We start from the raw sequence: 11,710 nt of genomic DNA, 5'->3' as shown, positions 1-11,710 counted from the left end.
TTAAACGCCAGGTTGTAGCCTATTTCTGGCGTTTAACTCTGGTTTGCAACCTGTTTCTAGCGTTTAACGCCAGAAAAGGGTAAAGACTTGGCGTTAAACGCCAATTTGCATTGTCAAAACTTGGACAAAGTATGAACTATTATATACTGATGAAAAGCCCTGGATATCTACTTTCTAACGCAATTGAGAGCGCACCAATTGGACTACTGTAGCTCCATAAAATCTATTTCGAGTGCAGGGAGGTCAGAATCCAACAGCATCTGCAGTCCTTTTTCAGCCTCTGAATCAGATTTTTGCTCAGGTCCCTCAATTTCAGCCAGAAAATACCTGAAATTATAGAAAAATACACAAACTCATAGTAAAGTCTAGAAATGTGAATTTCGAATAAAAACTAATAAAAATATACTAAAAAGTAATTAAAATATGCTGAAAACTACTTAAAAACAATGCCAAAAAGCATATAAATTATCCGCTCATCACAACACCAAACTTAAATTGTTGCTAGTCCCCAAGCAACTGAAAATTAAATAGGATAAAAAGAAGAGAATATACTATAAATTCTAAAATATCAATGAAACTTAGTTCCAATTAAATGAGCGGGACAAGTAGCTTTTTGCCTCTGAACAGCTTTGGCATCTCACTTTATCCTTTGAAGCTCAGAATGACTGGCATCTATAGGAACTCAGAATTTAGATAGTGTTATTGATTTTCCTAGTTCAGTATGTTAATTCTTGAACACAGCTACTTTATGAGTCTTGGCCGTGGCCCTAAGCACTTTGTTTTCCAGTATTACCACCGGATACTTAAATGCCACAGACACATAACTGGGTGAACCTTTTCAGATTGTGACTCAGCTTTGCAAGAGTCTCCAATTAGAGGTGTCCAGAGCTCTTAAGCACACTCTTTTTGCTTTGGACCACGACTTTAACCGCTCAGTATCAAGTTTTTACTTGACACCTCCACGCCACAAGCACATGGTTAGAGACAGCTCGGTTTAGCCGCTTAGGCCAGGATTTTATTCCTGTGGGCCCTCCTATCCACTGATACTCAAAGTCTTGGATCCTTTTTATTACCCTTGCCTTTTGGTTTAAAGGGCTATTGGCTTTTTCTGCTTGCTTTTTCTTTTTCTTTTAATTTTTTTTTGCAAGCTTTTCACTGCTTTTTCTTTTAATTTTTTTTTATTTTTTCAGATTATCAAATAACAATTCTCCTTTTTCATCATTCTTTCAAGAGCCAACAATTTTAACATTCATAAATAGCAAATTTAAAAGACATATGCACTGTTCAAGCATTCGTTCACGAGAAGCAAAAAGTATTGTCACCACATCAAAATAATTAAACTAATTTCAAGGATGAATTCGAAATCATGTACTTCTTGTTCTTTTGTGATTAAAAGCATTTTTCATTCAAGGCATTCATAACTTTAATGCATAGACTCTGATCTTTATTTATTATTTAATAGAAATAATATAAAATAGGCATAGAAGCAGACAATTGGTAATAAAAGAAATGGAATTAACGACATAAAGACAAATGACTCTAATACTAATACTCATGTACTCTTAAAATGGATAAAAGGTTATCACAGAGTTAGGACTCAACAACCTTTATTTTGGGAGATGGATGCTCTTTTAGTCTGTGGGGTGCTTGGCCCTTCAAGAGATAGCTTCTGGCGCTTCAGCTCCTGTAGCTCACGCCCCTGCTCCTCTTGTTCCTTCAGCAGTTTGCAGAGCATGCTATTTTGAACTTGCTGTTCTTTTTTCAGTTGATCCATAGCTTCTTGCAATTTGGTGACAGATGCTTCTAAGTGGGTCCAGTAGTCAATCTGAGGGATTTCTGGGAGGAACTCCTGTGCCCTCCTTTTGATGGAGTTATCCTGCACTTGTCCTTCCATTAACTTTTTCGTGATTGGGTGCTCAACTGAGATATACTCATCCACTCCCATCTTCACTCCAGCATCTTTACATAGCAGAGAAATTAGGCTTGGGTAAGCCAATTTGGCATCAGTGGAGTTCTTGTTTGCAATTGTGTAGAACTCACAAGAAATCAGATGATGAATCTCCACTTCGTTTCCAAGCATAATATAGTCGATCATCATTGCTCTTTTGACAGTGACTTCAGAGCGGTTGCTGATGGGTAGTATAGAATGCCCAATGAAGTCCAGCCAACCCCTAGCAATTGGTTTGAGATCTCCTCTCTTGAGTTGACTTAGGACACCTTTTGTATTGGTTATCCACTTGGTTCTAGGGATGCATATGTCCTCTAGAACTTGGTCTAAGCGCTTATCAAATTTCACCATTCTCCTATTAAAGGATTCTGGATCATCTTGTAGTTGAGGTAGCTTGAAGACCTCTCTTATTCTGTCCTGGTAGAAGTACATAATCTTCCCTTTGACCAAGGTTCGAAAGGTATAGAAAGTGGCTCCAGTTAATCTCTGCTTATCTGTTTGCCACAGATTTGCGTAGAATTCCTGAACCATGTTTCTACCCACCTTTGTCTCAGGATTAGCCAGAACTTTCCAGCCTCTTTTTTGAATCTGCTCTTGGATCTCCGGATATTCGTCTTCTTTCAGATTGAATTTAACTTCTGGGATCACTGATCTTAGACCCATTATTTTGTAGTAATGGTCTACATGTTCTTTGGTTAAAAACCTCCCTTGATTCCAAAATGATTTTGGAATATTCTCTTTCTTGCCTCTTGAAGTGGTTCGTTTTCCTTTAGGACCCATGATCTTAGTGAGTCTTAGCTCAGTGATCACGAAAAGCACACCAAACTTAGAGGTTTGCTTGTCCTCAAGCAAAAGAAAGGAAGAGAAGGAGAGATAGATTCGAATTGTGGAGGAGAGGGGGATGGCCGAATGTGAATTTAAAGAGGGGGGTGGGTTCGAAAATTTTGAAAAAGATATGCTAGAAGATATGATTTGTAAAAAGACAATTATGATATGCAAAAGATGTAGTTTTAAAATTGAAAAGATGAGATAGAGATTTGAAAAAAAATAAGTCTAATTTTTGAAAAGATAGTATGATGATTTGGAAAAGATTTGAAAAGAAGTTGATGGAGAATGAAAAAAGATTTTAAAAATTTATATATATATATATATATATATATATATATATATATATATATATATATATACATATATTTTTTTTTTGAAATTGAAATTGAAAGATGATGATATGTAACATGTTTATGCAAGAAATTATGGCTGAAATCATGAAAATTTGAAAAAAATTGAGTTGAAAAACAAAACTTCCTCCCCTCCATAATCCTGGCGTTAAACGCCCAACTGCTGCTTGTTTTGGGTGTTTAATGCCCATCTGTAGCCTCTTTTGGGCGTTTAACGCCCAGCTGTTGCTTCTGGCTGGCGTTAAACGCCAGAAATCTTTTGTCACTAGGCGTTTTTCTGAACACCCAGGATGCTGCATGTTTGGCATTAAACGCCCAAAATGGTACCCATTCTGGTGTTTAACGCCCAAATGTACCTCTTACTGGCGTTTTCTTGCCAGTGAGCTCCTTTTCCCTGTTTTATACTCTGAATCCCTCTGTAACTCTGTGAACTTATACAATTGATACTCTACCTTGAAGATTATTTATATTAAACTCGTATAATTATTATTTAAATAACAAATAAGCCCTGCTAATGGCTGGGTTGCCTCCCAGCAAGCGCTTCTTTATTGTCTTTAGCTGGACCTTGCTGAGCTTTTAGTTCTCTATTAGAGACTTCAGCTTGCCCATTTGTCTGTAGATGATATAGAGTTGGCACCTTGTGACTAATTCTATATCAGACCATAGCAGAGTAAAGCTGTTTGTTGCAGAAATGAGTGCCTCCATCACTGATTAGTGCTCTAGGGACACCAACCTGCTGAAGATATATTTCTGGAGGAACTTCAGCACTGTCTTAGTATCATTGGTGGGTGTTGCAATGGCCTCTACCCATTTGGATACATAGTCGACTGCCACCAGAATATAAGTGTTTGAGTATGATGGTGGGAAAGGCCCCATGAAGTCAATACCCCATACGTCAAACAACTCAATCTCTAAGATCCCTTGCTGAGGCATGGCATAACTATGACGCAGATTACCAGCTCTCTGGCAGCTGTCACAGTTATGCACAAACTCTCGAGAGTCTTTATATAGAGTGGGCCAGTAGAAGCCACATTGGAGGACTTTTGTGGCTGTTTGCTCACCACCGAATTGTCCTCCATATTGTGATCCATGACAATGCCATAGGATCTTCTGTGCTTCTTCTCTAGGCACACACCTACGGATTATCCCGTCTGCACATCTCTTAAAGAGATATGGTTCATCCCACAGGTAGTACTTTGCATCAGTAATTAATTTTTTCTTTTGTTGCCTGCTATACTCCTTTGGTATGAACCTTGCAGCTTTATAGTTTGCAATGTCTGCAAACCATGGTGTTTCCTAAATGGCAAACAATTACTCATCCGGAAAGGTCTCAGAGATCTCAATAGAGGGAAAGGACGCCCCTTCTACTGGTTCTATCCGGGACAGATGATTAGCCACTTGGTTCTCTGTCTCTTTTCTATCTCTTATTTCTATATCAAACTCTTGCAGAAGCAACACCCATCTTATGAGCCTGGGTTTTGAATCCTGCTTTGTGAGTAGATATTTAAGAGCAGCATGGTCAGTGTACACAATCACTTTGGATCCTACTAAGTATGATCTAAACTTGTCAATGGCATAAACCAATGCAAGCAATTCTTTTTCTGTGGTTGTGTAATTTTTATGGGTATCATTTAAAACGCGGCTAGCATAATAAATAACATGCAGAAGCTTGTTATGCCTCTGTCCCAGTACTGCACCAATGGCATTGTCACTGGCATCACACATTAGTTCGAATGGTAATGTCCAGTCTAGTGCAGAAATAACTGGTGCTGTGACCAGCTTAGCTTTCAGAGTTTCAAATGCCTGCAGACACTCTGTGTCAAACACAAATGGCGTGTCAGTAGCTAGCAGATTGCTCAGAGGTTTTGTAATTTTTGAAAAATCTTTTATAAACCTCCTATAGAATCCTGCATGCCCCAGAAAGCTTCTGATTGCCTTAACATTGGCAGGTGGTGGTAATTTTTCAATTACTTCCACTTTAGCTTGAGCCACCTCTATTCCCTTGTTTGAAATTTTGTTCCCAAGGACTATCCCTTCAGTCACCATAAAGTGACATTTTTCCCAGTTTAAAACCAGGTTAGTCTCTTGGCACCTTTTCAGAACAAGTGTCAGGTGACCAAGATAGGAGCTGAATGAGTCTCCATATACCGAGAAGTCATCCATGAAGACATCCAGAAAGTTTCCACCATATCAGAGAAAATAGAGAGCATGCATCTCTGAAAGGTTGCAGGTGCATTACACAGCCCAAATGGCATCCTTCTGTAGGCAAATACTCCAGATGGACATGTGAATGTTGTTTTCTCTTAATCTTGGGGATCTACTACAATTTGGTTGTAGCCTGAATAGCCATCCAAAAAGTAGTAATAATCATGACCTGCTATTCTTTCTAGCATCTGGTCTATGAATGGTAAAGGAAAATGATCCTTTCGGGTGGTTGTATTGAGTCTTCTGTAGTCAATACACATGTGCCACCCTGTAACTGTTCTTGTAGGAAATAGTTCATTCTTTTCATTATGAACTACTGTCATGCCTCCCTTCTTAGGGACGACTTGGACAGGGCTCACCCAGGGGCTGTCAGAAATAGGATAAATAATCCCAGCCTCTAGTAGTTTAGTGACCTCTTTCTGCACCACTTCCTTCTTGGCTGGATTCAGCCGCCTTTGTGGTTGAACCACTGGCTTAGCATTATCCTCCAAGAGGATTTTGTGCATGCATCTGGCTGGGCTAATGCCCTTAAGATCACTTATGGACCACCCAAGAGCTGTCTTGTATGTCCTTAGCACTTGAATCAATGCTTCCTCTTCTTGTGGCTTCAAGGTAGAACTTATGATCACAGGAAAAGTGTTGTCTTCTCCCAGAAATGCATATTTCAGGGATGGTGGTAGTGGTTTAAGCTCGGGCTTGGGAGGCTTTTCCTCCTCCTGAGGCGTTTTCAGAGGTTCTTCTGTTTCCTCTGATTCCTCTAGCTCAGGCTGAATATCTTTAAAGATGTCCTCTAGCTCTGATTTGAGACTCTCAGTCATATTGACTTCCTCTACCAAAGAGTCAATAATATCAACTCTCATGCAGTCTTTTGGTGTGTCTGGATGCTGTATAGCTTTGACAGCATTCAACTTAAACTCATCCTCATTGACTCTCAGGGTCACTTCCCCTTTTTAAACATCAATGAGAGTTTGTCCAGTTGCTAGGAAAGGTCTTCCTAGAATGAGAGTTGCACTCTTGTGCTCCTCCATTTCCTGTACTACAAAGTCAGTGGGAAAGGCAAATGGCCCAACCTTGACAATCACGTCTTCAATTATTCCTGATGGGTATTTTATGGAGCCATCAGCGAGTTGAAGACAAATCCGGGTTAATTTGATCTCTTCATTCAAACCAAGCTTTCTGATAGTGGATGCAGGGATTAGGTTGATACTTGCCCCAAGATCACATAGAGCTGTCTTGGTGCAAATTCCCTCTAATGTGCATGGTATCATAAAGCTTTCGGGATGCTTAAGCTTCTTTGGTAAGCTTTTCAGAATGACTGCATTGCATTCCTCAGTGAGAAAAACTTTTTTAGTTTCTCTCCAATCCTTCTTATGGCTTAAGATTTCTTTCATAAACTTAGCATAAGAGGGTATTTGCTCAAGTGCTTCTGCAAACGGAATCTTTATTTCAAGAGTCCGGAGATAGTCTGCAAAGCAGGCAAATTGTTTATCCTGTTCTGCTTGGCGGAGTTTTTGAGGATAAAGTATTTTGGCTTTATATTCTTCAACCTTGGTTGCTGCAGGTTTATTTCCTACAGAAGTAGGCTGAGAAGCCTTCTTGAGGGGGTTATTATCAGCACTTGCAGGTGTCTAATCACTCACTGGCGTTTGAACGCCAGGATTGGGTGTTGGATTGGCATTTAACGCCAGATTCCTACCCTGTTCTGGCATTTGAACGCCAGAATTGAACATGGAATTGGTGTTTGGCGCCAACTTTTCACCCTTTTCTGGCATTTGAATGCCAGAACTGGGCATCCACTGGGCGTTTAACGCCAGTTTGTTACCCTTTTCTGGCGTTTAAACGCCAGAATCATTTCTCTCTGGGCTCTTACTGTCCTCAGAGGGATTTTGGGTAGCATTCTGCTCATCCTCTGTCAATTGTTCTTTCCTTGACTTTCTGCTGCTTTGAGTTGATGTATTTAATGTTTTTCCACTCCTTAATTGAACAGCTTGACACTCCTCTGTTATCTGTTTTGATAACTATTGTTTTGTCTGATTCAATTGGGATTCCATATCCTTGTTAGCAATTTTGGTTTCTTGTAGCATCTCCTTAAATTCTGCTAACTGCCTTGTTATAGAAGATAGTTGCTGATTGAGTTCAGCAACTTGCTCCTGAGGACTAAAGTCAGTTGATACTGCCTTAGCTTCTTCTTTCATGGAAGACTCATTACTTATGTACAGATGCTAATTTCTAGCAACTACATCAATAAGCTCTTAAGCCTCTTCAATAGTCTTTCTCATGTGTATAGATCCCCTAGCTGAGTGGTCTAGAGATATCTAAGCTTTTTCTGTAAGCCCATAGTAGAATATGTCTAGTTGCACCCACTCTGAAAATATTTCAGAGGGGCATTTCCTTAGCATCCCTCTGTACCTCTCCCAGGCGTTATAAAAGGATTCATCATCCTCTTGTTTAAAGCCTTGGATGTCCAGCCTTAGCTGTCATCCTTTTTGGAGGGAAATATTGATTCAGGAATTTGTCTGATAACTGTTTCCATGTTTTTATGCTTGCTGTAGGTTGGTTATTTAACCACCTCTTAGCTTGATCTTTTACAGCAAATGGAAACAGTAATAATCTATAGACATCCTGATCTACTTCCTTGTCACGTACTGTATCAGCAATTTGTAAGAACTGTGCCAAAAACTCAGTAGGTTCTTCCCGTGGATGACCGGAATACTAGCAGTTTTGCTGCACCATGACAATGAGCTGAGGATTTAGCTTAAAACTGCTTGCTTTGATGGGAGGTATACAGATACTACTCCCATATGCAGCAGTAGTGGGATTAGCATATGACCCCAGAGTCCTTCTGGACTATTCATTTCCACTTAGATCCATGATGGAGAAAGGGAGATGATGTAGATTGTAAAAAAAAAAATTATTTATTTATTTATTTTTTAAATTATTTTTTTTGAATACCGAAAATTAAAAGGAAAATAAAATAAAATAAAATAAGTTAACTATACTTTCGAAAATTAGAAGAATAGATAAAAAGGAAATTGAAAATTAAAATAAGTAATTAATTAAAAAGATTTGAAAAAGGAATTATTTTAAAATTTGAGATTAGAAAAGATAAGATAAGATTTTGAAAAAGATGTGATTTTAAAAATTTTGACCAAATCAACCTAATAAATTCGAAAATTATGAGCAATTAAAGGAAAGGATATTTTTTTTATTTTTGAATTTTATGGAGAAAGAGAAGAACACACAAAAGACACAAGACTTAAAATTTTTAGATCTAATGCTCTTTGTTTTTCGAAAATTTTGGAGGAAAAATACCAAGGAATACCAAACTTAAAAATTTTAAGATCAAAATATAAAGAAGACTCAAGAACACCTTGAAGACCCACAGGAACAACAAGAATAAAATTCAAAGACACAAGAACATAAAAAAAGAACACCAAACTTAAAACTTTTAGAAAACTAAAAATAAATTTTCGAAAATTAAAGAAAAATAACAAGAGAACACCAAACTTAAAAGTTTGACACAAGATTTAATCAAAGAAAAATTATTTTTGAAAAAGTTTTAAAAGGAAGATACCCAATTACCAAGAACATAAGCACAACGCTCTAACCAACTGAGCTATAAATTTAACGTGTTTTAAAAAAAGGTATTTAATGTATGTAAAATTTTTTTGAATACTGATAATTTGAAAACGCACAAGAAAAACAAGAAAAGACACAGAACAGGAAAAACAAAAGATCAAACAAGAAAAATAGCAAGAATAACTTGAAGATCAAGAAAGAACAATGAACACAAATTCGAAAATTTAAAGGAAAATAAAGGCATGTAATTGACACCAAACTTAAAACATAAAACTAAACTCGAACAAAAAGACTCAAAGAAAAATTAAAATTTAATAAAGAAAAATAGTATTTTTGAAATATTTTTGAAAGGAAAATAGCAGATGCAATTCTAGTGACTCTAAATCAACAAAAAGAAAAATTTTTCCAAATCTAAGCAACAAAATAAACTGTTAGTTGTCCGAACTCGAACAATCCCAGGCAACGGTGCCAAAAACTTGGTGCACAAATTGTGAATCACACTTTTTACAATTCGTACCACTAACCAGCAAGTGCACTGGGTCGTCCAAGTAATACCTTACGTGAGTAAGGGTCGATCCCACGGAGATTATTGGCTTGAAGCAAGCTATGGTTATTTTGTCATTCTTAGTAAGGAAATTAGTAATAAAAGTGATTGGGTTTATGAGAAGTAAATAGCATAAATTAAATAATACTTGTTATGCAGTAATGGAGAACAGATTGAGGATTTGGAGATGCTCTGTCTTCCGAATCTCTGCTTTCCTACTGTCTTCTTCTTTATGCACGCAAGGCTCTTTCCATGACAAGCTGTATGTTGGTGGATCACCGTTGTCAATGGCTACCATCCATCCTCTCAGTGAAAATGGTCCAAATGTGCTATCACCGCACGGTGATAAACCCATATTTTATGATATATTTTGTGCTTAATTTGAGTGATTTATTCAATCCTTCACCCACTTATTCATATTAATTGCATGGTTTTACTTCTCCTTCTTTATTATGTGATGTATGTGAAAAACATGTTTCCTATGCTTTAAACTTAATTATTTTAATTACCTTTATTTCCATTCGATGCCGTGATTAGTGTGTTGAGTAGTTTTAGATCTTCTAAGGCAGGAATAACTCAAAGGATGGAAAGGAAACATACAAAAATGGAAGGAAAGCACAAAACGGAGTCCTTGAAGAAACTGGCATCCACGCGATCGCATGGACGACGCGATCGCATGCCAAGCGCGAAGAAGCGGCGACGCGGCCGCATGACTGACGCGACCGCGCGCCTTAAGTATAACACATATGACGCGGCCGCATGACTGACGCGACCGCGTGACAAGAAAATCTCCGAATGACGCGACCGCGTGACCCACGCGGACGCGTGATAGAGGCCACGCACCAGAAATTGCAGAAAATGCTCAAAGCGAATTCTAAAGCCCTTTTTGGCCTAAATCCAAGTCCAGAAGGCATAGGCCAGAGGTTATGAAGTGAGGGAATGCATCCATTCAAGAGAGCGCTCGCCAATTTTTACTTCCCATGAATTAGAATTAGTTTTGAGGGAGCTCTCTCCTCTCTCTTTAGGATTAGGATTTAGACTTAGGATTTTTATTCGCTTTCAGGATTATCTCTTTTGATCAGGTTCAATATTCCTTTTATTTACTTTTGCAAGTTACTTTATGAATCCTTTCATGTTACGGATTACTCTTTTATTAATGTTATTTGAGGTATTTCAGTTTAATATTGATTTCTTTTATTTATGCTATTGTTGTTTTTACTCTGAAGACATTTTTATTCAAGTAGATTTACTTCTCCTTTTGATTTTGGTTAAGAAATTAGTAGCTCTGGAGTTATCAAACTCAAACATGATTGATAATTGTTATCTTTGTTAATTGAATTGAACTTCAATAATCCCAATCTTTTCTTAGGAAACAAATAGGATCCGAAGATCAACCCAATTAATCTCTTGATCTTTCTTTATATTAGTAAAGGCTAACGAAGTGGAATTAAGATTCAATTATTATCATCATTGATAAGGATAGCCAGGATAGGACCTCTAATTTCTCATACCTTGCCAAAAGTTTATTTTACAGTTATTTATTTATTTTTAATTGCTATTTAAATTATTTGTCATATTCGTTCCTCATTCTTGAAACCCCAAATCTACAATCTCCATAACCAATAATAAGAACATACTTTCCTGCAGTTCCTTGAGAAGACGACCCGAGGTTTGAATACTTCGGTTATCAATTTATTTAAGGGGTTTGTTACTTGTGACAACCAAAACGTTTGTATGAAAGGACTTTTGAAGGTTTAGAGACTATACTTGAAATGAGGATTTATCCGCAAATTTCTAGACCACGCAAAAGTTCCTCTCGTCAAAATGGCGCCATTGCCGGGGAACTGCTAACGTGTGCCTTACTATTGGTTATTGTAAATATTTTTTCTTTTACTTGTTTATTTATTTCTGTTTTTTTCCTTTTTAATTTTATTTGCTACTATGAACTCTCACCCCTCTCGCTTTGAGTTTGGTTCTAACTTTGTTGAAGGGAATAGAAGTTACAGCAGGAATGTGCATCAAGGTCAGACCAATCAAGGATGGATGGAGCCAAGAGGATCTAATCAACCCTTTAGGCAACAACACCCTCCAAGATATCACGGACAACGACCATTCTACAATGCATACCCAGCTGAAAGATATGATGGACAACCTTGTGACTACCAACAAGCCCCACCCCGTGCCTATAGACCAACCTCTCAACATAATCTTGAACCACCACACTCACAAGCTTCTCTTTACCATTCGCCACCGTAT

The sequence above is a fragment of the Arachis ipaensis genome, chromosome B7, assembly GCF_059453495.1.
Source record: "Arachis ipaensis isolate K30076 ecotype BB chromosome B7, ASM5945349v1, whole genome shotgun sequence".
Classification (NCBI taxonomy): Eukaryota; Viridiplantae; Streptophyta; class Magnoliopsida; order Fabales; family Fabaceae; genus Arachis; species Arachis ipaensis.
The sequence above is the reverse complement of the archived record's forward strand: the minus strand, read 5'-3'. Positions refer to the sequence as shown.